The sequence below is a fragment of the Schistocerca gregaria genome, chromosome 4, assembly GCF_023897955.1.
Source record: "Schistocerca gregaria isolate iqSchGreg1 chromosome 4, iqSchGreg1.2, whole genome shotgun sequence".
NCBI lineage: Eukaryota > Metazoa > Arthropoda > Insecta > Orthoptera > Acrididae > Schistocerca > Schistocerca gregaria.
Window position 1 is genome coordinate 760,680,518 of NC_064923.1, and position 27,825 is coordinate 760,708,342.

Sequence of the window (27,825 nt, forward strand, 5' to 3'; positions counted from 1 at the left end):
GAAATGAGACACTTAAAGTAGTAAAGGAGTTTTGCTATTTAGGGAGTAAAATAACTGATGATGGTCGAAGTAGAGAGGATGTACAATGTAGACTGGAAATGGCAAGGAAATCGTTTCTAAAGAAGAGAAATTTGTTAACATCGAGTATAGATTTAAGTGTCAGGAAGTCGTTTCTGAAAGTATTTGTATGGAGTGTAGCCTTGTATGGAAGTGAAACATGGACGATAACTAGTTTGGACAAGAAGAGAATAGAAGCTTTCGAAATGTGGTGCTACAGAAGAATGCTGAAGATTAGATGGGTAGATCACATAACTAATGAGGAGGTATTGAATAGAATTGGGGAGACGAGGAGTTTGTGGCACAACTTGACAAAAAGAAGGGACCGGTTGGTAGGACATATTTTGAGGCATCAAGGGATCTCAAATTTAGCATTGGAGGGCAGCGTGGAGGGTAAAAATCGTAGAGGGAGACCAAGAGATGAATACGCTAAGCAGATTCGGAAGGATGTAGGTTGCAGTAAGTACTGGGAGATGAAGAAGCTTGCACAGGATAGAGTAGCATGGAGAGCTGCATCAAACCAGTCTCAGGACTGAAGACCACAACAACAACAAACTGATAATTTCATTTTATCATGTTGACTAAATCGGAACAGTTAATTTATGGAGAACATGATTAATGTTATAACAACTGACGCTCAGAAGATTGATATTTAATCGAGCTAGGAAAAATGAGTATGACCTTACGTGCACACGGGACAACAAACACAAATTGCCAAATTCTCTCTTCTGTAACTAGCGTGTAAACATGGTGAAAGCACAGGTTAACTCTGGTAACATGCACTTTCGCGATACTGCTGTGAAAGTTTCTACCGTCTGACATTAGCGTCCATATCGGCAGGTAAGCTTCACTCCTGTATGTGTACCATAAGATTACTGATTGTTTTTAACTCTTTCTCCACTTAATTTACGATATAGTTATTATTTTTGCATCCCAAGCGTCAGTAAAATATCAAGAGACCTGAATAATAATAAAGATAAATTTTTCTTCATGAATAAATACATTCGAAAATGCTTATAGTTGCAGCTTATCCAGCTGTAAAACGAGAGAAAATCAGCATAGTATTTCAGCGATAAGAAGCAAATATTTCTATTGATGACTGTTCTTATAACTTATTCTTTTTTTGACATGAAACAATATTGCACTAAGTCTGACGATTTACTCATTGTTGCACATCACACGACTTTGTAATTCAGCTATATATGTTTAATATATTTACTATCTGTGGCTGTATGTAGCAACAATTGCGGAATTTGTTTCTTCCGAGTAGGGAAACCGTTTTATTGTTTTCTTGTTACAGCTGTGTGCTAGTTTTCAGCGATAGAAATGATGGCTTACCTACTACGTTAAATAATGTAAGTACAGAATTCCATACGTTTCCAATTTTAAGCATTCATAAACTGGTTTGTTTCGGAGTGTCCTGAACAAAACTCTACGTTATTATGTGGTATACGATGTCTTTCTGTAATTCATCATGTCGTCTGCGCTTACTGTCTATTTATTGTTCTTAATGAGAAACGTTTATCATCAGCAAATGTTTGCCGGTTACAAGAAAATCGTAACTAAAAAGTCCAGTATGTGCTGTTTCATACGTGATGCGGTCCTTAGGGAACCTATGCCTTGACATATTTGGTGCCCTCTTTTTGTTACTGACTCAATTTATGTGTCAACTGAAGGATGGGATACAACCAATTGGCTTTGACCAATGACATCATAGTTTGCTCACAGATATTGTCTTCATTCTCGAGCCGTAGATAATAAAAAAATGGCTCTGAGCACTATGGGACTCAACTGCTGTGGTCATCAGTCCCCTAGAACTTAGAACTACTTAAACCTAACGAACCCGAGGACATCACACACATCCATGCCCGAGGCAGGATTCGAACCTGCGACCGTAGCAGTCACGCGGTTCCGTACTGAGCGCCTAGAACCGCGAAACCACCGCGGCCGGCGTAGATAATAAAGTGGTTACCTTCTGCAGCGTAGCGGCATCATTGTTAAGTTGAAATAAATGACTGTGTTTTTAAAAGACGTACGATTTTTGTTGCTTCTGTTAAGTCATTTGCTCGTTCCAATTCATCCGGTACTTATTTTCATTCTTAGTGAGTTTGAGATTTTTGGAAAAATTGTTTTCATTCTGGACAATTTTCATTTCTTAATTTTTGTTTGTAGGTATGGATTTAGAAATCTCTATGAGTATGGTGAAGCAGATTTCGTCAACTGCAGTACGGAATACAAATTTTACAGTTGTCGCCTTTTTTCGCCTTTGCTAACACTATAATAACTACGACATTTTTCACTCGATACTAGTACTATCAAAGGCGAAAAGACCGACATCCGAAAAGTTTGTATCCCGTTCTTCAGTCGACCTATATAGATCAACTGACGAATAGGATACTAGTGCTAGCAAAGACGAAAAAGCAACATGCATAATCTGTATACGTAGATCAACAGAAGTGTGAGACACAAACCTTACGTATGTCGCTATTTTACATAAGTCGAGATATTCGTGTAGTACGTAAAGAAATAGGAATGTTTCAGTTGGTCCACTTTTTTTCGCTTTGTGATAGATGGCGCTGTAATAATCACAGACATATGGCTCACTATTTTAGAAAAACAGTTGGTAACAGGTAGGCTTTTTAAAATTAAAATACAGAACGTAGGTACGTTTGAACATTTTATTTCGGTTGTTCCAACGTGATACATGTACCTTTGTGAACTTGTCATTTCTGAGAACGCATGCTGTTACAGCGTGATTACCTGTAAATACCACATTAATGCAATAAATGCTCAATATGATGTCCGTCAACCCCAATGCATTTGGCAATACGTGTTACGACATTCCTCTCAACAGCGAATAGTTCCCCTTCCGTAATGTTCGCACATGCACTGACAATGCGCTGACGCATGTTGTTAGGCGTTGTCAGTGGATCACGATAGCAAATATCCTTCAACTTTCCACACAGAAAGAAATCCGGGGACGTCAGATCCAGTGAACGTGCGGGTCATGGGATGGTGCTTCGACGACCAATCCACCTGTCATGAAACATGCTATTCAATGCCGCTTCAGCCGCACGTGAGCTATGTGCCGGACATCCATCATGTTGGAAGTACATCGCCATTCTGTCATGCAGTAAACACTTGTAGTAACATCGGTAGAACATTAAGTAGGAAATCAGCATACATTGAGCCATTTAGATTGCCATCTATAAAATGGGGGCCAATTATCCTTCCTCTCATAATGCCGCACCAGACATTAACCCGCCAAGGTCAATGATATTCCTCTTGTCGCAGCCATCGTGGATTTTCCGTTGCCCAATAGTGCATATTATCCCGGTTTGCGTTACCACTGTTGGTGAATGACGCTTCGTCGCTAAATAGAATGCGTGCAAAAAATCTGTCATCGGCCCGTAATTTCTCTTTTGTCCAGTGGCAGAACTGTACACGACGTTCAAAGTCGTCGCCATGCAATTCCTGGTGCACAGAAATATGGTACGGGTGCAATCGATGTTAGTGTTGCATTCTCAACACCGACGTTTTTGAGATTCCCGATTCTCGCGCAGTTTGTCTGCTACTGATGTGCGGATTAGCCGCGACAGCAGCTAAAGCACCTGCTTGGGCATCATCATTTTTCGCAGGTCGTCGTTGACGTTTCACATGTGGCTGAACACTTCCTGTTTCCTTAAATAACGTAACTATCAGGCGAACGGCCCGGACACTTGGATGATGTCGTCCAGGATACCGAACAGCATACATAGCACATGCCCGTTGGGCATTTTGATCACAATAGCCATACATCAACACGATATCGACCTTCTCCGCAATTGGTAAACGGTCCATTTTAACACGGGTAATGTATCACGAAGCAAATACCGTCTGCACTGGCGGAATGTTACGTGATACCACGTACTTATACGTTTGTGACTATTACAGCGCCATCTATCACAAAGCGAAAAAAGTGGTGCAACTAAAACATTCATATTTCTTTACATACTACACGAATATGTAATAAAAAATGGGGGTTTCTATTTTAAGAAACGCAGTCGATATCCGTTTGACCTATGGCAGCGCCATCTAGCGGCCCAACCATAGCGCCATCTGGTTTCCCCCTTCAAGCTAGACGTGTTTCGTTCTTTGTAGTTCTTTCGTTTGATGCTTATTTCGTGAGATATTTGGCCCGGTCACTATCAATGGACCTCCCTGTATAAGTCAACTGCAGTATGAGATACAAATATTACCTATGTCCGTATTTTCACTTTCGCTAATACTAATAGCAACTAAAGAATAGGATGCTAGAAATAGCGAAGGCGAAAAAATTCACAGGTCAACTGAAGAATAGGATACTAGTGGTAGCGAAGACGAAAAAGTCGACATACGTTAAATTTGTATCCCGTCCTGCAATTAACCTATAATGATCAGCTGAAGTTCAGGATACACAATGCTAACATTACTTCTCTCTCTTTTTTTCTTTCTTTTTTGCAGCATGTGACCCTAAAAGCTGTGGAGGGGAGCTTAGAGCGGCAGTTTCCCGCTTCAGAGTACGTGGCTGGCGGTTGCTACGGGGCCGTGGCGAGCGGCTAGCGTCTATGCGGTCTTGGGAAAACCCGAGCGCTTGGCAGTGGCGCCTGTGGCCGTGTCTGCGCGCTTGGAGAAATTTATATGCCAGAGAAAAGTTGATAAAAGCAAAACTAAGAGTGACACGGAGGTGCGAGTTGGCACTCATGGACAGAAAAATATGTAAAGATAAATTATCTAGACACGCCACAAAAATATATAATACTTTAAAAGTTATTGTTTTAAAAATTGTAAATTTATGAAATTTCAAAAGCTAAATTCTCGGCAGTGCTTTGGCCGGTTAATATGAACAAAGTGTCTATGGATGCGGCTAGTTGAGCTGCATCGGGCAATCATAGCCGATTTAGCATAGTGTGTACCATTTTTGAATGAGAGGTCGCAATATGGGATTCGACTGAGAGAAACTGTGTTTTTGGTAATAAATAGATTTAAGGAGATCAAACTAGCGGCAGCATTCTAAGGTTTAAAGAGGTAGATGAGTCATTAAGTATGTAGTTTTATTTGCTTTTTTATGTTTAGTATTGAAAATACGGGAAAAGCAAAATCACGCCAGAAGAACATTATTTGTGGAAAAACGGTGGCAGATACAAAAAATTGGGGTTTAAATAGCTATTGCCAGGAAAATTTACATATTAGTTTTAGAATATTCATAATTTTTCAAACATTGTTTTGAGTTAGACAGTCGTTTCGAGGGTGCAAGGGGCTGCTATCTTTGATGACAGGGGAGTTGGGTTTGAGCGATGCTAAGAAACGGACTTGCATCCCACCTGGGGGTAGCAGTGGGTTGGTAGCCACGTTCCTGGACAAGCATGTATGTAGCGACGTTCCTGGACAAGCACGTATGTAGCGACGTTCGAAAGCGATCAAGTGCAGCGCAATGTAGTGGGTAAGGACAGCAGACAACAGTGTATTTTACGAACGGTGAACAGACTGTCGAGTGTCGTGATCGCGACAAATGAATTCTATAGTCAACTGTTGTAGCATCAGTTATTGATGGCCGCCCTTACGTACAAGCCCCTCAGACTGCATTTTAAGTGTTTACTCAATATACTGAAGATTGTTCGTGGAAAAATGGAAATAAACTACTTGTTCAGATTATAAATCAACTTGAGTGACTCAATATTTTTTAAATTTCACCGCAGTAACTGCCCGCATTGCTTTTTCATATTTTATTCCAGCTTTAAAAATTGAGTTTACGACAGGTGTGTCCTGGCACCCTATGACGAAAAACGTAACCAAACGTTGAGACCAGCCACATCTCTGGGCCGCTCAATTACGCCGAGTGCAACAAATATGTATATTTTAGTGTCATAGCACGTGGGGGCTCGAGCCAAACTATTCAAACTGCAATGTGTAGTGCCCAGTAAAGTCCTACCTAGCATCCCATCCTTCAGTGGAGCTATATAGGTCAACTAAAGAATATGATACTAGGACTCAAAGAAGCGATGTACTTAACATTATGTTCGAAATATGAATGTACATGATATATGTCTCCATCTGTTTTCTCCATAGACCATAGATAACATAGACTGCACATGACGACATTTTACTGAAACCAACATCTAAATCACGTGACTCGGGGCACGAAACCGAGCATGTCATTACGCATTTTTAGTGCACAATTTATAACATTTTTGTTACAGATAAAATGTTGCGCTGTTTGCTACATGCAGAAATAAAGACCGTCACATATGCTCTGATTATGTATTTGTTTCGTATCCTGCAGGTTTGTAAGTGAATTACTTTAAAATACTTGCAGAGGTACTTCAATAAGTTGAAAGTTAGTATGGATGTTGATCCTTGGAAGTAAAACTTCGTGAATGAGTAAGATTTTGAGACGCCATATCATTAATATTTAACTTACTACACCAGAATAATCGACGTTTTGTAATGTGTTACGTTTCCTATCTTGATATCGTTTCGGAATCTGTACTGGATTAAGCAGAAGTCAGAAAACGTACGTGCTTATTTTGTGTAAATACCTGACATTATGCACATAAACTAATTTCCTGTCTTACTAAAGCTTACCAAGGCATTTACACATATTCTTGCGGAATAGTTAGAAAACTAATGCTGCGTTCGAAATTGTTATTTTGTCTTACATTTCTGTGGAAGCGGCGAACTACAAGAATTCACAGTGGGAAAAAAACAAGTATTCACTAAAAAACAATCATTCTGTTAAAAGAACTGTCAATACATTTCAACTTGATCACGTGTAAAAACGATAACCACTGCTTTATTATCGGGAATTTCGGGGAAACTATGTTAACTACACTACTACATGTGTAAGAGTAGTACCACAGTTCGGTGAACTGTCCAAATCAATGCTTGATTTCAGCTATAGATGAGAGAAACTGTAGCTGTCAGCTCCACTTCACACAAAGCGTAACGACAGGAACTCGGCTTTCGGTTCCGAGTCACGTGACTTAGATCTTGCTCGGTTTAAAAGCGTTAACACGGCAGAGATAGGGACACGCGAGGTCTATGTGATACATGCTCTATGATTTTCGCAGTCCTGCATTCTTTTGTATTCCAACATTCGTCTTTGCTGTTAAATTTGTGCAATACATAATTTGTGGTAACTTCTGACGTCATTGGTGAAAGCCGACGGGTTGTATCCCATTCTTCAGTACTCCCCAATCTACTGAGATGCGAACACCGCCCTTGAAACTATCTTATAAAGTCAACAGAAACGACACTATCCGCATTCATCGGATATCGTATTCAACAGTTTAGATTACTTCCGCTCAACGCGCTGTTGTCGCTGTGTATAACAAAAATAAGCAGCATTAATAGAGGCGTTACCATAGAAATGGAAATAAAATCGCATTACGCCATTCGTTTGTGGAGGACACGTGCACTGGCCGAGCCGAGTCCACTTTAAATGTCAGGGATCTTCTCTCTGCCAGGCACGTTAACAGAGCGACTAAGTGGGTGAGAACATACCGGGTGCAGCCGTTGGCGAGAGCGAGTGACAGCGGCGTGAGCCCGTCATCGGATGGCTGGTTGGGGTCGGCGCCAGCCTTCACCAGCTCGTCGACGCACTGGCCTGTGGTGGCGTAGTGCAGTGGGGTCCGTCCAGCACGGTCCCTGACGCCGGGTGAGGCGCCGAAGCCCACCAGAAGCCGCACCTCCTCAACGAACCCGTGTCCTGAGGAAAGACACAACGTAAGTCTTCCGGGGTTCTTACCTGCTGTGCATTGTCCCCTGCACATCCACTCACATACTTCAACTTCATTAAATCCATTGTGCATCAAGATGTCCCACTGTGGGTAATTTACAAGAACGCTTGCAAGCGATATACACAACTGGCCATTAAAATTGTTACACCAAGAAGAAATGCAGATGATAAACAGGTATTCATTGGACAAATATATTATAATAGGACTGACATGTGATTACATTTTCACGCAAATTGGGTGCATGGATCCAGAGAAATAAGTACCTAAAACAACTACCTCTGGCTGTGATAACGGCCTTGATACGCCTGGGTATTCAGTCAAACAGAGCCTGGATGGTGTGCACAGGTACATCTGCCCATGCAACTTCAACACGATACCACAGTTCATCAAGATAAGTGAGTGACATATTGTGACGAGCCAGTTGCTCGGCCACTATTGACCAGACGTTTTCAATTGTCGAGAGATCTGGAGAATGTGCTGGCCAGGACAGCAGTCGAACATTTTCTGTATCCAGAAAGGCCCTTACAGGACCTGCAACATGCGGTCGTGCATTATCCTACTGAAATGTAGGGTTTTGCAGGGATCGAATGAAGAGTAGAGTCACAGGTAGCAACACATCTGAAATGTAATGTCCACTGATCAAAGTGTCGTCAAAGCGAACAAGAGGTGACCGAGACGTGTAACCAATGGCACCCCATACCATCACGCCGGGTGATACACCAGTATGGTGAGACGAATACACGTTTCAAATGTGCGTTCACTGCGATGTTGCCAAACACGGGTGCGGCCATCATGATGCTGTAAACAGAACCTGGATTCACCCGAAAAAAATGACGTTTTGCCATTCGTGCACCCAGGTTCGTCGTTGAGTACACCATCGCAGGCACTCCTGTCTGTGATGCGGCGTGAAGGGCAACCGTAGCTGTGGTCTCCGAGCTGATAGTCCATACTGCTGCATACGTCGTCGAACTGTTCGTGCAGATGGTTGTTGTCTTGCAAACGTCCCCATCTGTTCACTCAGGGATCGAGACGCGGCTGCTCGGTCCATTACAGCCATGCGGATAAGATGCCTGTCATCTCGACTGCTAGTGATACGAGGCCGTTGGGATCCAGCACGGCGTTCCGTATTACCCTCCTGAACCCACCGATTCCATATTCTGCTAACAGTCATTGGTTCTCGACAAACGCGAGCAGGAATGTTGCGATGCGATAAACCGCAATCGCGACAGGCTACAATCCGACCTTTATCAAAGTCGGAAACGTGATGGTACGCATTTCTCCTCCTTACACGAGGCATCACAACGTTTCACCAGGGAACGCCGGTTAACTGCTGTTTGTGTATGAGAAATCCGCTGGAAACGTTCTTCATGTCAGCACGTTGTAGGTGTCGCCACTGGCGCCAACCTTGTGTGAATGCTCTGAAAAGCTAATCTTTGAATATCACAGCATCTTCTTCCTGTCGGTTAAATTTCGCATCTGTAGCACGTCATCTTCGTGGTGTAGCAATTTTAATGGCCAGCAGTGTATATCGAACGGGCGACTGTCACGGAGCAATATATCAATTTGGTTTACGATGACACATTATCTGCGGCAAAGTATCTCGTTTCGAGCGACAGCACTTACACTTCATAAGTGGCAAAGAATATTCATTTTCAGTAGTCTAGTAGAGATTACGGAAGCTGCAACAGTTTCCAGTAATGTTGGTCTCACGTGGCATGATTTGATTACTAGGTTGAGTATTGTTGAAAATTGTTTATACTTATGTGGAAATACCATCTGCTATCGAATCACGACACTAGAAATTGCGTGGACTGTTACGGGCAAAACGGAGTCAAATTTTGTTCAAAAAGTTGCGAATGCAAGTTCCCAGCACAGTTGTAGCAAATGTAGAAAAAGAACAAGTAGAAGAAAAAACACATAGTTTCATAATCCTAAACTGACAATATAGCAGAGCATCATCTTGGTTTCCAACTGGATTAAAGACTGCATGTTGTAAAACACAGGACTGTCTATTACGGTTTCTGTCGAGAAATGTATTACGTAATTGTAACTAATGACAGTGGACCAATAGGTGATGTCAATGAAATTGTGGAAATAGGTGAGCCGCACGTAACTCGAAAATATGGGAAAGGACGACTTCTCGAGAACAAAACTGAATAGATCTGGGTATTCGGAGGCATAGAAAGAGACTCAAGAAAATGATGTACGTGCAAGTGTATTCGAGGACTAAACAAAATTTCAACCTTTGAAACACCCCCGATTAAATACTTTTATTGGGTTTTGTGTAATTTATCGAAACTGCCAAACAGTTAATTATTATGATTATATGACCGCGTGCTTTATGAATGAAAGACTATCGGTTTCTCTGCTGTGGTTTCGGGGGTATTTCAACCGAGTGCGGCTGTTTTGCAACTGAATAGTGGAATGATTGAAAGTTTGTCTATTGTTAAGGACTACAAAGGTTGTGATACACAAACTGATATATATATTTCGTACTAACACACACATTCTGAGGCAGTTGCTCCCTTTCCCTTACACATCTAAGTACGCTCATGTCTTTTATTGGTTGCTGATTTTAGGTATTTCGTCACACGCAATGCTGATGGTTAACATCCACAACAATCCTCACTGCAATCCATGGTTGTTGCTGGCCGACGCGACAAACGAAATTCGGCACTTGTCACTTTTGGTGTCACATCACTCGCGAATCGGTATCGATGAGGGTCCACCCCACGACAATTAGGGGACGCGCTCTTCTGTCACACTTCGGTAAATTTACGCGACCACCATTCTTTCTCGTCTCTCCAGCACCACAGCTCACTCGACACTCTCTACTACTACTCTGCACTCGGCACTCGTCACACTGCCTCCTGCAGCGCTTGACAATCGACTCCTGTCTACTATCGACCTGGGCGTTGGATACTAGCATCTATGCTTGTGGGATCACGGATCCCTTACACCCTCTTATTAAGGACTTCATCTTATTGGCGCCAAAGTCATTGCAGATGTATGGAAATCGTACAACACTCTGAAAGTAGAGAAGGTTTTAATCCATTCTGTCGAATTTGTGTCTTCTGATGATCCGTCTGTGCACACACATAACATCCAGCAATTATGGAAATTTCTAAAATCATCCTTGAAAAGAGAAGGACGACCGGGAAAGCGGGATGAACTGTACATTTTCCAATACATCTACTACCATAGTATGCGGTTACAGGGTATAAAACTTCACTGTGAGACTTTCACAATCCTCATAAGAGAAATTGCTTGAGTGTACCCCGGTCATACAAAGAAAAAAAAAAAAAAAAAAAAAAAACTTCTAGCGGCAGTATACAAATCACCCGGAATTGTCCAGATATCGGTGACAAGTAGGGCAAATGAAATTACATTTAATGCCGTCACTGGACATTTTCACGTATTGTTTTTGCCGTTGCCAACGCTATAATCGAAAATCAACATCGTTCCTCTTTTGTCGTAGTACTTCCGATCACTGTAAACCAAATCGGTATCTTGCTCCGCGACGGTCAAGCGTTGGGTATATTTCGCTTGCAAGTTTATGAAAATGTGATATGCAACCAGTCGCTTCTAGAATTTGATACGATTGATTGTGCCACCAACCAGTTTTCGAGCCATCGCAGGATCATCGGATGTACAAACATTATTTTATGGACAGTCTTCAGCTAGACGCTAGGTACATGGTACTGAAGAAATAAGGGAATTAAGGGATAAGTGTCCGCACCTCTCCAGTAATGCTGTGCGATAATTTCATTTTTTTATGCATAGGTTAACGAAACAGTTACGAAACGAAAAGTTTGTTATGTTAAGTTTACTTACGTTGCATTGCTCTGGTTCGTGCTGTCCGTGACAAAAATACATTTCAATAATGTAAGTTTTAAGTAGCTTTCTCTCTCTCTCTCTCTCTCACACACACACACACACACACACACACACACAAATATGGACTTCATTGTACAGTAAATAAACGCTTAAACTAAATACAAAGAATGTGAGGAACGTAGATATTACACTCCACCACATCGCAGCCTTTACTGTGAGTTGCATTAAATTACGGAATAAAATACATGGAAAGCATGGATAATGGACAAACGTAAACATTGCAATATGTAGATGTGTCCATATATTGGCAATGTACACGGACTACCAGGCAAAAAAGTTACAAGTAAACAAACAGAGTATTTATGTATAAAGTATGAGTATTACTGTGTAAACGAATGAGTGAATGAGCTACCTATACTTATGTGACAGACATAGCTGAACATGGAAAATTGTAGGCCTGTACATGGATAGGGCTTTGTTTGTGAAAACATGGCAGTGTAAAATAGTGAGGAACAAAATAATTTCAGGTAAACTAACAGAGTTAAATAATTGTAACATGAATAAAGGTATAAAGGAATTTCAAGCATACATGGCAGATATAAATAAACCAGGAAAACTGTATCTGTTACGTTGAACTGAATTGCTGATGTCTGTTGGCGGAATAAAAAATTATGCAGGAGGATGAACATATCACGTCATTGTGTGTTCTGAAGGTGATTTAGTGCCGAACTGTCTAAAATGTTCTAGAAGCATGAGTTTTCGTTTGGTTCTGTTTTTTCAAAAAAAAAAAAAAAAGGTTCAAATGGCTCTGAGCACTATGAGAGTTAACATCTGAGGTCATCAGTCCCCTAGAATAGAGAACTACCTAAACCTAACTAACCTAAGCACATCACACACATCCATGCCCGAGGCAGGATTCGAACCTGCGACCGTAGCGGTCACGTTGTTCCAGACTGAAGCGTCTAGAACCGCTTGGCCACACCAGACTGCCTCAGTTTTTTCGTTAAGTATTTTAGCCTCTGTGGTGACCTTAGCATGTTCAAGAAGAACTATGTGTATAACTTTCTCAGCAATGTATAACAAAAAAGGTTGTCATTGATACCACCATCAGAGTGTCCATGATGGGGAATGTTTAATACCTCCATCTGACGATGAGCCTGCTGTGGCTAAAAAAAATAGGTACAATAAATCTTTTCTAATTAAAAAAAGCGACAGGTCACATAATATCATACCTCCGTAAATGGGCGACATACTTTAAACGACAAAAACATTTAATACTTTTATAACACAATAAAATTTGGTGGGAAAATGACAAGCAGTATGGCTTCCTCCAAAGACATTGATCATGATATGTCAACTCGTCTTCTCCTCACTTGGTAGTCCGAAACCTACGTACGGAGGTAACCAGCTGCATTTGGCAAATTTGCGGAAAAATTGGGATATAGTAAATTGGTGTGTTTTTAGTGTAAAAATACAGTGTCTGTGGACAAATGGAAGGCTGTTTGTTGGTCGCCATGCCCGATTCTCTTCTTTCATTTCTGCAGCGTTTTCAGTGTTACGTGCTTACTACATTTACATATCAGACATGTAATGAAAAATTGTGAAGTTCCTTCTACGTTACAGCTTCCTGGCTTTGATAAAGCAATCACAAAGAGAGTTTACAAATTTATCTACTGGTACAGATATGTGAAAATATAATACACTAAGTCTGGTAGATGAACCTTCAGGGAAAATACACTAACTCTGTGCAGGTGTAGACATGGTACATAAAAATATTTAGTTCACTGTAGAAAATAAGATACAAAAATAAGTACACTTCCTGGACATAACAATAAAAAAGAAAACAATAATCCTAAGTTTATTAGTTACAGGGAGTCAACAGCAACACACACAGTTGCAGAGCTTATCAGAGTGAAATGTTCGTAAGGTCCCTTGTATCTCCTAAATGATTCGAGATAGCATGCAAAGGTGACAGTATTTTGCCATGTGATTTATATTAGAAATTTTTGTTATATATTGTTATATGTGAATAACTTCAGATCACTCAATAAAATAATGTAATTTTTTAAAGGACATGCATAGCTATTGAAATGATAATTCATATAGTTTTGCAACAATGTAATTGACACAAATAAATCATGAGTTTTCGCCTGATCTGTCCTCAGCTGTTTGTTTGCCAATACTCTCTTCTAGGATTCTGTGCAATTACAATTGCATTATCATTTTAATGAAATGAAGTTGTATAGATCCCATTGTGTGATTTCATCTCAAATCATACAGATCATGAGTGACTATGCACATCACTATTTCAAAGCTTGCTGAAAAAATATATATTCAAGTTCCACATCATTTTCCACATGATTGTCTGATAATTTGTTAAAACTCTACAGCAATTACGTCCATAAATTTGGCGGAATTTGGTGGGAAGTTTGAATTTTGGTAGGAAAGTGCCATGAGTCCTTCCCCCAGAAAAATGGCGCGAACTTCAAATTCCATGATAATGCATCACACCACACTTATCTCTACTAAGCAAAGAAAATGACGGGGAAAACGGACTTGTCTTTATTATTTAACCTATTTCAAGCTGGTGTGTTCTCCACTGGGTCTGGACTCCATTGGCTTAGTGCACATCATCACCACCAGAGGACGTCACCGTGATATCAGGTGATGGTGCAATTAGTGTTATTCAAGATGGTCGTACCCAGTGTGTTCACCACGAGCTCCAGAGCCCATCTAGCTTAGTTCATATCGGTACCACCAGAGGGCGCTCGCCTTAAGTCAGATCATGATGCAAGTACCGGTATTCAAGATGACGGCACCCAGTGTGTTCACTGCGAGCTCCAGAGCCCAAATGACGTAGTTCATACCATGGCCACCAGATGGCGCTACTGTGAAGTCAGGTGATGACACACGATCGTCTGCTGTCTCTCGTGCACACTTTATAACTGGACATGCGCCACGTCAGTGGCCCGTGAGTGACCACTTACATCACAGCCTGAAGCCCACACCTTTATACTCACGCCAAACATAGTCTGTGTTAAAAATGCTAACCAATTTAAATGAACACACATGACACCAACATTGCTCATCTAACATATCATTTACCTAAGTACTTAATTCAATTTCAATTTTAATTATATTCAATAAGTCAATTTACAAGTTCAATGTTCAATGATCAAATGAGAAGTTCCATATTTTCCCACTATCAGCATGGTGTTCACTCATGACCTAGCACCCACCCCACCCCTAGAATGCTGCACTCCTATTGACTACTGCATTAGTCATGTGATTCGACATCATAGAACCTAGGACTTGGAATCAATTTTCACCAATGCCACACCCACCTGGACCTGGAATCAAGTAGTTAAATTATCCACCACGATCGTCAATCCAGCACCGCACCCCCTTACCGAACTATGTGGGCAGGCTAATGTGCACTAATATGCACTAACCTGTACTAACCTGTACTAACATGTGCTTATGTGCACAGCACATGACGTCATCCAAGATGGTGGGGCGAAATGGCAGGAAAACAGATCTAAACACAAGTCTTTATTCTGCAGGCAGTGTCTCCAGTATGAGATTTACTGTTCAGCTAACACAATTAGTACACATTACTGCCATCAGATCGTACTGTCAACCCTCCTATGACCTAATCCCAGATGGTGGTCTATAGGGGCGTGAATTATGCTAAAATTACTCAGGCTGCACTAGGCTGCTGGGGAGAGTAAGGAATGAGGCCACTGTATTTACTTTCGAACATTTTATTTAGAGATCGAATATATTTATCACACTGAGGCAAGACACTCTCCATCTTATGCTTGCGCTCACAATACACAGTCTGCAGACACGCATACAACTCCTAATTTATGCAAATAATTTAATTGCAGACATTCATACTCATCCTAAATAATTCAGCACAGGTATGTCTAGACACGCTCAACACTCATAAACTGTCCAAATAGCTCATCGCACAGCCTACACACCTGCTCGCAAAATAATTCAATCAATACATGCAACACCCTTGTCCAGTAGAGTGCACAGACAAGTCCAATGAAGTGGCGCGGCCGTCAGCTGTCAAACAATGCGCAGGCACCCGCCCGGGATCCGCAAGCATGAGGCGGTGACATCTCATTCATACATAATTTCTGAGAAATTCCTATCCATATACATGTCCACCTAGACACACGTGCTGACCTGATCTGGCGGGAGCACAGCTGCGAGCAGCCCCCAAACGCAGGCGAAAGTTGTATGTAAGCGCCGTTGATGACGCGACTGGACAGGGGTTGGGCCTTATTTACAGAGCGCGCATGGGGCGTTACTCACTACCCTCGCTCTAAATGTGGTAAGGCGAAGAGCCTACAGAAATCAATTCCACAATAGCAGAACCTACTTTCTCCTTAAGGACTCTAACGGACCATACGTGACATTTGACTGACACTTCACAGGATATTACGCGTGGCGGATCCACATTCGAACGCTAACTCGGGTCTACTGCGGGTCCTGGGAGCTATGCGCAAGACGTGCATATACATAGACACGCAGGAAACAGGGCAAACACTCTCCGAATGTGGAGGTGACTGGATACAGTCTAGTACAGTGCTATATTACGCCTCCCGATCAGTGCAGTTGGTCTAGGTTTTGGCGGCTGTGCTTCATTTACAGCCAAATTTAGAAGACAGAACGAGCTTATTATATCGTGATCGGATGGATTGATCTGACTTAAAATCGATATAATTGCGAAAAATGACGGCGGAATAGGTATAAATTGACAGAATATACACAGAACTGCTGTAAAATTGAGGAAGTGCTTGGGTATTTTCCGGTTCACTCCGAACAGTTTGTACATGGGAGCACATATGCGGCAACAGGAGGATTCCGGCAAAATGTCGACGTCGAAAAGAATGGAATTAGGGAGGTAGTCTATTTTCTTTCCATACAGGCACTATTATACTGTATGCCTATTGAAGTGTCATGGATACAGGCGAGTTGACTACTGTATTTGATGCTCTTTAGGAGGACAGAGAAGGACTCACGTCTAAAATTACTTGCACCTGCATTAAAGGGTAACCGAGAGTGCATGGGATGATCGACTGAGATAGAGCTGTAACAAGATACGATTTAAAGGTTGACTGATTCATTCTCGAGAAGGAAACGTTGCTGCAGGTCAATTTTTTCCCAGTGTTTTGTCCAGATGCATCAGTCATGTGACATAGCGTTCGTTCTACTCGTATACAGCCATGTGTTCTGTATGTGTTTTAAAGCACTGTCTACTTGCGATCGTTAATGGTAAACCTGTCGGTCATCAGAGGACTTCCGACTCATGTGTGATTCTTCTAAACGAACTTTGATTTATGATATCCTCCCTGTCGCATCCTGGATATAAAATTGAGACTTCAGGGTCATAACTAAGTTAGCGATAGGAGCTTGTGAGGCGCTGCAATCCCCGTGTACACAATTGCCCGACACGTGTGCGGTTTACGTAGTTAGTCACAGAATGAATTGTAATTTTCACATTTTGGGAGCTGATGCTATGCGTTCATCTGTTTGCTTGTAGGCTGTATACCCCGCTACTAAGGATCATTTCTTTTAGGCCTGATGCAGGCATAGTATAATTTCTGAACCATGGTTGGATGTGAACAGTGGACACTATAGTATCAAGGAACCTATATTGTGCTTGTATTACAAAGAGCAAGTGTTTTACACAAGTAGTTTGTTTTTCGTTTTACAGTTCGATAAGATAATTTATGGTAGAGAAATCGGGAAAAAGGATGTATGTCATGCACTTGAAATATATTTCTCACATTGGAATATTAACAACGCTACAATTCCATACGTTTGATAGGTCGCAAACCCATGCGATCTAACATTATAGGCCCATTTTAAGTGCAGGACGTTGTATCCTTACAAGTACATGTGTTTATGTTCTCTCTCTTACGAATACCTTGCAGGTGGTGGTTCTAGACTCTAGAACAATACTTTAAAGTTGATAGCTTGGTTGATTTACGTAAAAATGCATCGAACTCCACCCATTTGGGGCTCCATGGCGTATAAAAATGAACAGTTTGTTGTTGTTCTTAACTGTCTGCTATTATGCGATCGCACTTTGAAATCGTTACTATACACCGAGAAGGTGTGCTAAGCTACTCGACATGGTCGCATCTTTAGAAATCTTGTGCACTTTGATGGGTTATGACTCGGAAAGCTCTATTCATTCATGAGACATGAAGTGTAGCGGTCTTCTTCTGGCCAGTTGCAGATTGATTCGCTAACTGTGCTGCAGGGCTGGTTGGTCAATGACAGTGTGATGAGGGTCTTTTACTCTCCAATTTTACCCTAAGACAGCGAGAATGCTCTGTGACTCCCATATGCAGAGAGATAGATCATAAATTAAACTCTATGCTCAAGGTGATGGAAATATGTGTAGCACTGTCTGGTAGACTTTGATGATTTATGTGTTCGACAATTAAGACTGAATGGACATACTGCTCAGTCATCTATCCATGTTTGCAATGACACTCGCAACATGGAGAGGGTATGGTTTAGCCATCATACTGAAACTGGGGAATCATGGTGTCACATCATTGGCCAGTGTTGACCTTAGTGTAAAATTCTTCACGCTATAAAGTGTGATGTTTATTATTAGAGTACATGGGTGGTGTCTTTACCATCCCATCCCTGCATTGTTTAGCAGATATAAATTGACTGATATGGCTTGTTTGAGTTGGGGAAAAAGTTTTGGTGGATGGACATCAACTTCTGGGGGTTGCTAGCAGCGAAAGAGTGATCACATACTTGTGTGCAATATTTGTGTAATTCATAGGGTGAGCTGTGGAAGGGTCGGTAAAAAACGGCTCTGAGCACTATGGGATTTAACATCTGAGGTCATTAGTCCCTAGAACTTAGAACGACGGCCGGCGTAAAACTTTGTGAAATACCCTGTAGTTCCTTTTTGTGACGCAGTACGGTAGAGAGAATGGGGCACTGTCCGTTTTCGTTCTTCGTTTTGGAGACCTATGAAGGAGGGATATGCATGATCACAATCCAGCGACTATCTTCCTTCACACTTTTATTTTTCACTACCCCATTCCACCGTTTTACATCCCCAGAACAAAATATATGTCTTAACACGGCTCTAACTCAGATGTAGTAAAGACATTTATTATTTGTTAAGTTCATTTAACAATAAACCAGTATTTTATACCATTAAACCGCTATCTTTAATTTTTAGTAATCCGCGATCTTTGTTATCTTTAGAAGGTGGCCAGGTGAGGGCGTGTAGCCAACCTGTCTGCGTGCTAGACGCACTGTACCTTGAGCTATGGTCCGGGGTGCGGTTTTGTGTGACTGTAGGAGCACTCAAGTTTTTATCCCACGCACCCTGACTGCAAAACTGTACGCCAGTGTGGTGATTCGACCTGTTGTTCTGCCATTCATGAACAGCATTTCAGAGGGTGTTTTCCAGCAGGATAACGCTCGTCCACATCCCGTTGTTGTAGCCCAATACGCTCCACAGAGTGTCGACATGTTGCCTTGGTCTGCTCGATCACCAAATCTGTCAAAATAGACAACTCCAGCGTCATTCACAAACAGCATTAACCGTCCGTTTATTGACTGACCAATTGCAACATGCATGGAACTCCACCCCACAAACTGATATCCGGTACCTGTACAGTACAATGCATGCTCGTTTGTTAGCTTGCATTCAACTTTCTGATGGTGACACCAGTTATTAATGTGCCAGGGTTTCGAATAAGAATATCTCACCCGTATGTTAATCTGTAATCTAACAATGTTAATCACTTAAATCTGTGGTTCTAACCGCAAGACGTGGGGACTCTCCACCATATTGAATTATGCAAGGCAGTGATCATGTGTTGTCCATTAATCCTAATCATTTGTGTACAGCCACGTAAGTAATCTGCGATGTAAAGATCATTTCCATCCCAAATATGATTAAAGTTGCAACCAGTGTTACACCAACTTGATTGACTAAATGCACTTTACCATAGTTGATGGATTTCCGCAGACTCACAAGCAAAACTAGTAATTCTAGGTCTGCCGCAGGAAATTTCAGGTCAACCGATACGTACGGTACATGCCCTCGGCTTTGACTCGTGATGTAAGGATGTTGGGTCGAGGCCCACGAGAAGACAGGTCTACATCTACATCTACATCTACATCCATACTCCGCAAGCCACCTGACGGTGTGTGGCGGAGGCTACCCTGAGTACCTCTATCGGTTCTCCCTTCTATTCCAGTCTCGTATTGTACGTGGAAAGAAGGATTGTCGGTAAGCTTCTGTGTGGGCTCTAATCTCTCTGATTTTATCCTCATGGCCTCTTCGTGAGATATACGTAGGAGGGAGCAATATACTGCTTGCCTCTTCGGTGAAGGTATGTTCTCGAAACTTTAACAAAAGCCCGTACCGGGCTACTGAGCGTCTCTCCTGCAGAGTCTTCCACTGGAGTTTATCTATCATCTCCGTAACGCTTTCGCGATTACTAAATGATCCTGTAACAAAGCGCGCTGCTCTTCGTTGGATCTTCTCTATCTCTTCTATCAACCCTATCTGGTGCGGATCCCACACTGCTGAGCAGTATGTAAGTAGGCTGTTTAGGTTTTCTTGTTGGTAACGCCACTTAGCGCTCGGTATGAAAAATCACTGGCTGTGCTGTGCGCAGTCTGTGTTTAGTTTGCATTTTTGTCTGCCATTGTAGTGTTGGGCAGCGGCAGCTGGATGCTAACAGCGCGTAGCGTTGCGCAGTTGGAGGTGAGCCGCCAGCAGTGGTGGACGTGGGGAGAGAGATGGCGGAGTTTTGAAATTTGTAAGAATTGGTGTCACGAACTGATATATATATTATGACTATTAAGATAAATACATTGTTTGTTCTCTATTAAAATCTTTCATTTGCTAACTGTGCCTCAGTAGTTAGTGCCTTCCGTAGTTCGAATCTTTTATTTAGCTGGCAGTAGTGGCGCTCGCGGTATTGCAGTAGCTTGAGTAACGAAGATTTTTGTGAGGTAAGTGATTTGTGAAACGTATAGGTTAATGTTAGTCAGGGCCATTCTTTCGTAAGGATTATTGAAAGTCAGATTGCGTTGCGCTAAAAATATTGTGTGTCAGTTTAAGCACAGTCGTGTATAAATTGTTCTAAGGGGACGTTTCATATGGACTTAGTGGTATAGCTACAAGGAGACAGCCTTTTCTGTAGCACAACAATACGTACAGTACAGTACTTACTTCATCACGGCAATAAGCGTAATAACTAAGATATCTATACGCAAAGCATTTCAATTTCGTTTATCATGAGGTAAGTACATTGACTTCTGCAGAACTTAGCTTTCAGAGAACAATAACTACGACACTTCCACAGAGATTGTCTTACAGCAAGACGCACATTTAGCGCTACAGGACACGCATTAAACTATTTATTTTTCAACATATTTGAATTACAAAGAAAGTTTTCCGTGATACATTTCATTCCATTGCTGTAATCTGTAACACCTGAGGATATAATTACATTAATCCTCAGGGGGGTACACGTCTACTTTGTGTACCATGTGTTTGGCAAGCACAAGGAGCTCTAGCTAATATGGTATTTGCTTCTACAACTTTACTCATCGGTACCATATTTCTCTAACACATAAATTACACAGCTATCTGGTTATTTAACTGAGAGAGACAAACATTTATTTTACTACATCAGTGACAGATGTTTACGTAATTACACAGTTGGATAACTTCACACTTATGAAATTGTATTTTGTCTGTACTGTGTGAACCCTTCATATTTTTTCGGAACCATGGTGATGCTATGAGAGCTTTGAATGGTGTATTTGGTATGGGATCATGATTTTTAAAGTACGTTTGAGGCAGATGACACTTGACATGAGCAGAGAATTTTTTTTAGGTTTTGAAATTATTGGAGCATGCTACGACGATTTTGAGATTTGACTGAGGTGTTATGATGTTATTATTACGATGACTATGTGTATTATGCTGTTGCGGTATGTTTATTATCAATAAGCTGATGCTATATGAGTTATTTGGTTATGCTACGTATCTGTTATGATGAAATATTGAAGAAATATCGACGAATATGTATATGTGTAATAAGGTAAGGAATAATGAGTAGTGGTTAGGGACTCTGGTTTGTGAAAAAGGATGTTGGAAACCGAGAATCGTACTTTAAGAGTTATGAAATGAGTGTATATGCGTGAATGTATCACTATGCTGGCGAAAATTATTTGGATACTATTCTATTTAAAGGATTTTGTTTCTACATATTTGTAACGCAAAGTCTTGACCTGTGAATTTTTTTATATGAGACTGCCACTGTAGCGGAAGCTGCTGTCGTAAATATTTCGATAAGACAGTTAAGTAACCACCTACATGTAATGCGTCGTGGGCGCCCAGCTGGGCGACAGCCACCGGGAAACAAGCCATTAGTGTGTGCCTTTTAGAGGCACAGGTAAAAAAAAAGGGCCATCATCCTCTCTATTGACATTCCTTTTTAGAAAGCACCGCAAATACGACAAGCTCATTACTAAGAAAGATACTTACATCTGACACCTGATTATAAGAAACGTCTGTCTACGAGAGTTGAGAGAATTCTACTAACTTATGAAATGTCACATGACTATTGAATGATATTTTTATGCTTTGTCCATAGTTGCTTATTTCATTTGATATCTGTTTTCCAGCTGTGTTGCATCATTGATTTTATAAAATAAAATTAAATGCATTTGCTAATGTGAACACTTTCTGCCAACAGATCTATTAAATAATAATTTTATGATCCATATTCTTCGAAAAAGGAGCACTTTGAATAGAAAGAACAATAAGAAGGGATTAATAACAGTAACTGAATACAAAATTTTCTTTTCAAGTACACGGTAACATTTTTTTACAATAAGTTTTTGTGGTGCACCACTTTAATTGCATAGACATTAAGATGTGAATAGACATTGTCCTTATCTGCATTGTTGTCTTTAGTGTTACATTTTTTCTGATTGAGCTTTGTCATGTTTAGGTATAAGTTATAGCATTTGCTGCAGCTGTTTGCCATTCATAGTGCTACTGAATGTCACTTTGTATTACTAGGTTAAGCCAATTTTATTACTGATTTATTTTTCTTGTTGCTGCGCATTGCCTTATATTAGTTGTAATATTGCTGCCTTCTTTTGCCAATTTCCATTTTTTAACATTGCTGTTTGTGTAAATTGTTTTGTGCTGCTGCATTGCCTCGTCCCTTAGTTTAGCATCTGAGCTCAGTAGATTTTAAGTTAGCTTAAGAGGGGGTAGACTATATAAGAAACTAACTATGATGAATTGGAAGAGAAGCATTGAGAAGCTATATGAAAATGATTTGGCCAAAAAAAGTAGTGTATAGTGGAGAAAAACTATTTTTGAAAGAGGATGAGAAAAGTACAGAAAGCAGGTATAGATAGGACTTTTTGGAAATAATGAAGAACGAAGGGAGATCTCCGAGAAGTAAAGAAAGTTTTGTTTGCAAAATACTGCAGTAAACAAACCCTGCCCTTTCCTTGTGTTATCCCACTATGTGTTTGTGTACCCTTGTGTATTTATGTTCTTCCTGTCTTTAAATGTTTATCTGATAAGACTTATGTTGCAGAATTTTTCTAATACTAAGCTACATTCACTATGATGAGGAATACTGTTATCCTCAAATATAATTTGCATTAATAACTTGCTATTTACTTTGTAAAGATGTTTACACATTATTTATTTTGTTTCGTTTTAATGCTCATATGTGAAGTTGATGTGTCAAAAGTTATTCTGATCTTTTATGTATGTACTTAAGTCGTAATTTTTGTAACACTGATGTATTTGCTATTTCGATTCTTTTGTAAAGCCTATACTGCTGCAAATGTTATCTGTAGTGTTATGTTCTTTAAAGATGTATTTTGTACCTTTGTTATTGTATTCTTATGTTATAAAATTGTAATTGACACCTGTTCATCAAATTAAGTAACTTGTAAATTACATTTCACTGCATACGTTTCTGTTGGTCATACTATATGCACAATATGTGAGAAGTAGGGATTGATAGTATTTGCAAGTGTATTGATAATTCAGCAAGGGACTGGTTAACAGCATTGCTGATTCTAAGGACAATTCCAAAAACTTTGTGAGTGGACAAGTGGTGGGTTATGGACTTGCTATGTTAACCGCAAGACTCTTCAATGGTGATTGTGCGCCTGCACAGTCAAACAGATGGCTGCTGGCCATCTCTACAAGGACTACAGTGGGTCTACACCTTTGATGACCCACCAATACCATTATTTCTACAAGGACTGCAGTGGGTCTGCACTTCTGGTGGCCCACCAATACCGTAATCTCTACCAGGACTACAATGGGTCTACTCTGTGACGACCTACCTAACAATATTCTTTAAAACTTCGACTGACTCTGCTGTGGGTTTGCTCTGTTGTGGCCCATTACCTGTCTGCATGTCAAGAGTCAGCACTGTCTTTCCATTGGAAGGACAACGCTACTTCTTCAAGACTGCATGGAAATCCACTACTTCCGTATGCATTTTCTTTTACTACTCAGACTTTGAGAAAAACACTGCAATTTTACTTTGATGAATGATCTTGACCGTCTTTATGGACTGTGAGAAAATTTTAGCTTTTGACCAACATTGTATCGATAAGTGTGTGCATTTCATTTCTTTGTTATTGTAATTATGAAAAAAATGTTCAAATCTGTATTGGCCACTGCCCAAAACAACTTGTAAATTTTTTTGTGGGGAGCATGGGGGCTATGTAAGTAGGCTGTTTAGGTTTTCTTATTGGTAACGCCGCTTAGCGCTCGGTATGAAAAATCACTGGCTGTGCTGTGCGCAGTCTGTGTTTAGTTTGCATTGTTGTCTGCCATTGTAGTGTTGGGCAGCGGCAGCTGGATGCTAACAGCGCGTAGCGTTGCGCAGTTGGAGGTGAGCCGCCAGCAGTGGTGGACGTGGGGAGAGAGATGGCGGAGTTTTGAAATTTGTAAGAATTGGTGTAACGAACTGATATATATATTATGACTATTAAGGTAAATACATTGTTTGTTCTCTATTAAAATCTTTCATTTGCTAACTGTGCCTCATTAGTTAGTGCCTTCCGTAGTTTGAATCTTTTATTTAGCTGGCAGTTGTGGCGCTCGCGGTATTGCAGTAGCTTGAGTAACGAAGATTTTTGTGAGGTAAGTGATTTGTGAAACGTATAGGTTAATGTTAGTCAGGGCCATTCTTTCGTAAGGATTATTGAAAGTCAGATTGCGTTGCGCTAAAAATATTGTGTGTCAGTTTAAGCACATTCGTGTATAATTGTTCAAAGAGGACGTTTCACATAGACCAGTCCTGTATAATTTTTCTAAGGGGACGTTTCAAGTATTCAAGCAGTGGGCGAACAAGCGTACTGTAACCTACTTATTGTGTTGTCGGATTGCATTTCCTTAGGATTCTTCCAATGAATCTCAGTCTGGCATCTGTTTTACCGACGATCAACTTTATATGATCATTCCATTTTAAATCACTCCTAATGTGTACTCCCAGATAATTTATGGAATTAACTGCTTCCAGTTGCTGACCTGCTATTTTGTAGCTAAATGATAAGGGACCTATCTTTCTATGTATTCGCAACACATTACACTTGTCTACATTGAGATTCAATTGCCATTCCGTGCACCATGCGTCAATTCGCTGCAGATCCTCCTGCATTTCAGTACAATTTTCCATTGTTGCAACCTCTCGATACACCACAGCATCATCTGCAAAAAGCCTCAGTGAACTTCCGATGTCATCCACCAGGTCATTTATGTATATTGTGAATAGCAACGGTCCTATGACACTCCCCTGCGGCACACCTGAAATCAATCTTACTTCGGAAGACTTCTCTCCATTGAGAATGACATGCTGCGTTCTTTTATCTAGGAACTCCTCAATCCAATCACACAATTGATCTGATAGTCCGTATGCTCTTACTTTGTTCATTAAACGACTGTGGGGAACTGTGTCAAACGCCTTGTGGAAGTCAAGAAACACGGCATCTACCTGTGAACCCGTGTCTAAGGCCCTCTGAGTCTCGTGGACGAATAGCGCGAGCTGGGTTTCACACGACCGTCTTTTTCGAAACCCATGCTGATTCCTACAGAGTATATTTCTAGTCTCCAGAAAAGACATTATACTCGAACATAATATGTGTTCCAAAATTCTACAACTGATCGACGTTAGAGATATAGGTCTATAGTTTTGCACATCTGTTCGACGTCCCTTCTTGAAAACGGGGATGACCTGTGATCTTTTGCAATCCTTTGGAACGCTTCGCTCTTCTAGAGACCTACGGTACACCGCTGCAAGAAGGGGGGGCAAGTTCCTTCGCGTACTCTGTGTAAAATCGAACTGGTATCCCATCAGGACCAACGGCCTTTCCTCTTTTGAGCGATTTTAATTGTTTCTCTATCCCTCTGTCGTCTATTTCGATATCTACCATTTTGTCAACTGTGCGACAATATAGAGAAGGAAACACAGTGCAGTCTTCCTTTGTGAAACAGCTTTGGAAGAAGACATTTAATATTTCGGCCTTTAGTCTGTCATCCTCTGTTTCAGTACCATTTTGGTCACGAGTATCTGGACATTTTGTTTTAATCCACCTACCGCTTTGACATAGGGCCAAAATTTCTTAGGATTTTCTGCCAAGTCAGTACATAGTACTTTACTTTCGAATTCATTGAAAGCCTCTCGCATAGCCCTCCTCACACTACATTTCGCTTCGCGTAATTTTTGTTTGTCTGCAAGGCTTTGGCTATGTTTATGTTTGCTGTGAAGTTCCCTTTGCTTCCGCAGCAGTTTTCTAACTCGGTTGTTGTACCACGGTGGCTCTTTCCCATCTCTTACGGTCTTGCTTGGCACATACTCATCTAACGCATATTGTACGATAGTTTTGAACTTTGTCCACTGATCCTCAACACTATTTGTACTTGAGACAAAACTTTTGTGTTGAGCCGTCAGGTACTCTGTAATCTGCTTTTTGTCACTTTTGCTAAACAGAAAAATCTTCCTACCTTTTTTAATATTTCTATTTACGGCTGAAATCATCGGTGCAGTAACCGCTTTATGATCGCTGATTCCCTGTTCTGCATTAACTGATTCAAATAGTTCGGGTCTGTTTGTCACCAGAAGGTCTAATATGTTATCGCCACGAGTCGGTTCTCTGTTTAACTGCTCAAAGTAGTTTTCAGATAAAGCACTTAAAAATATTTCACTGGATTCTTTGTCCGTGCCACCCGTTATGAACGTTTGAGTCTCCCAGTCTATATCCGGCAAATTAAAATCTCCACCCAGAACTATAACATGGTGGGGAAATCTACTCGAAATATTTTCCAAATTATTCTTCAGGTGCTGAGCAACAACAGCTGCTGAGCCCGGGGGCCTATAGATACATCCAATTACCATGTCTGAGCCTGCTTTAACCGTGACCTTCACCCAAATCATTTCAGAATTCGAATCTCCGTCAATTTCCTTCGATACTATTGCACTTCTTATCGCTATAAACACGCCTCCCCCTGCACTGTCCAGCCTGTCTCTGCGGTATACATTCCAATCTGATTTTAGGATTTCATTGCTATTTACATGTGGTTTCAGCCAACTTTCTGTCCCTAGTACTATATGGGAGTTGTGACCGTTTATTAATGAGAGCAGTTCTGGGACCTTTCTATAGACTATTAGCACATTAGCACATTAATATTGTTATTCCCTGTTCCATTTTGCCTACTCCTGCCTTGCCGCGTCTCAGGAGGCGTCTTGTCGGGCCTAGGGAGGGAATTCTCTAACCTAAAAAAAAAGCCATGTGCACTCCACACGTACTCCGCTACCCTCGTAGCCGCTTCCGGCGTGTAGTGCACGCCTGACCTATTCAGGGGGACCCTACATTTCTCCACCCGATAGCGGAGGTCGAGAAATTTGCACCCCAGCTCTCCGCAGAATAGTCTGAGCCTCTGGTTTAAGCCTTCCACTCGGCTCCAAACCAGAGGACCGCGATCGGTTCTGGGAACGATACTACAAATGGTTAGCTCTGATTCCACCCCGCGAGCGAGGCTTTCCGCCTTTACCAACTCCGCCAACCGCCTGTACGAACTGAGGATGACCTCTGAACCCAGACGGCA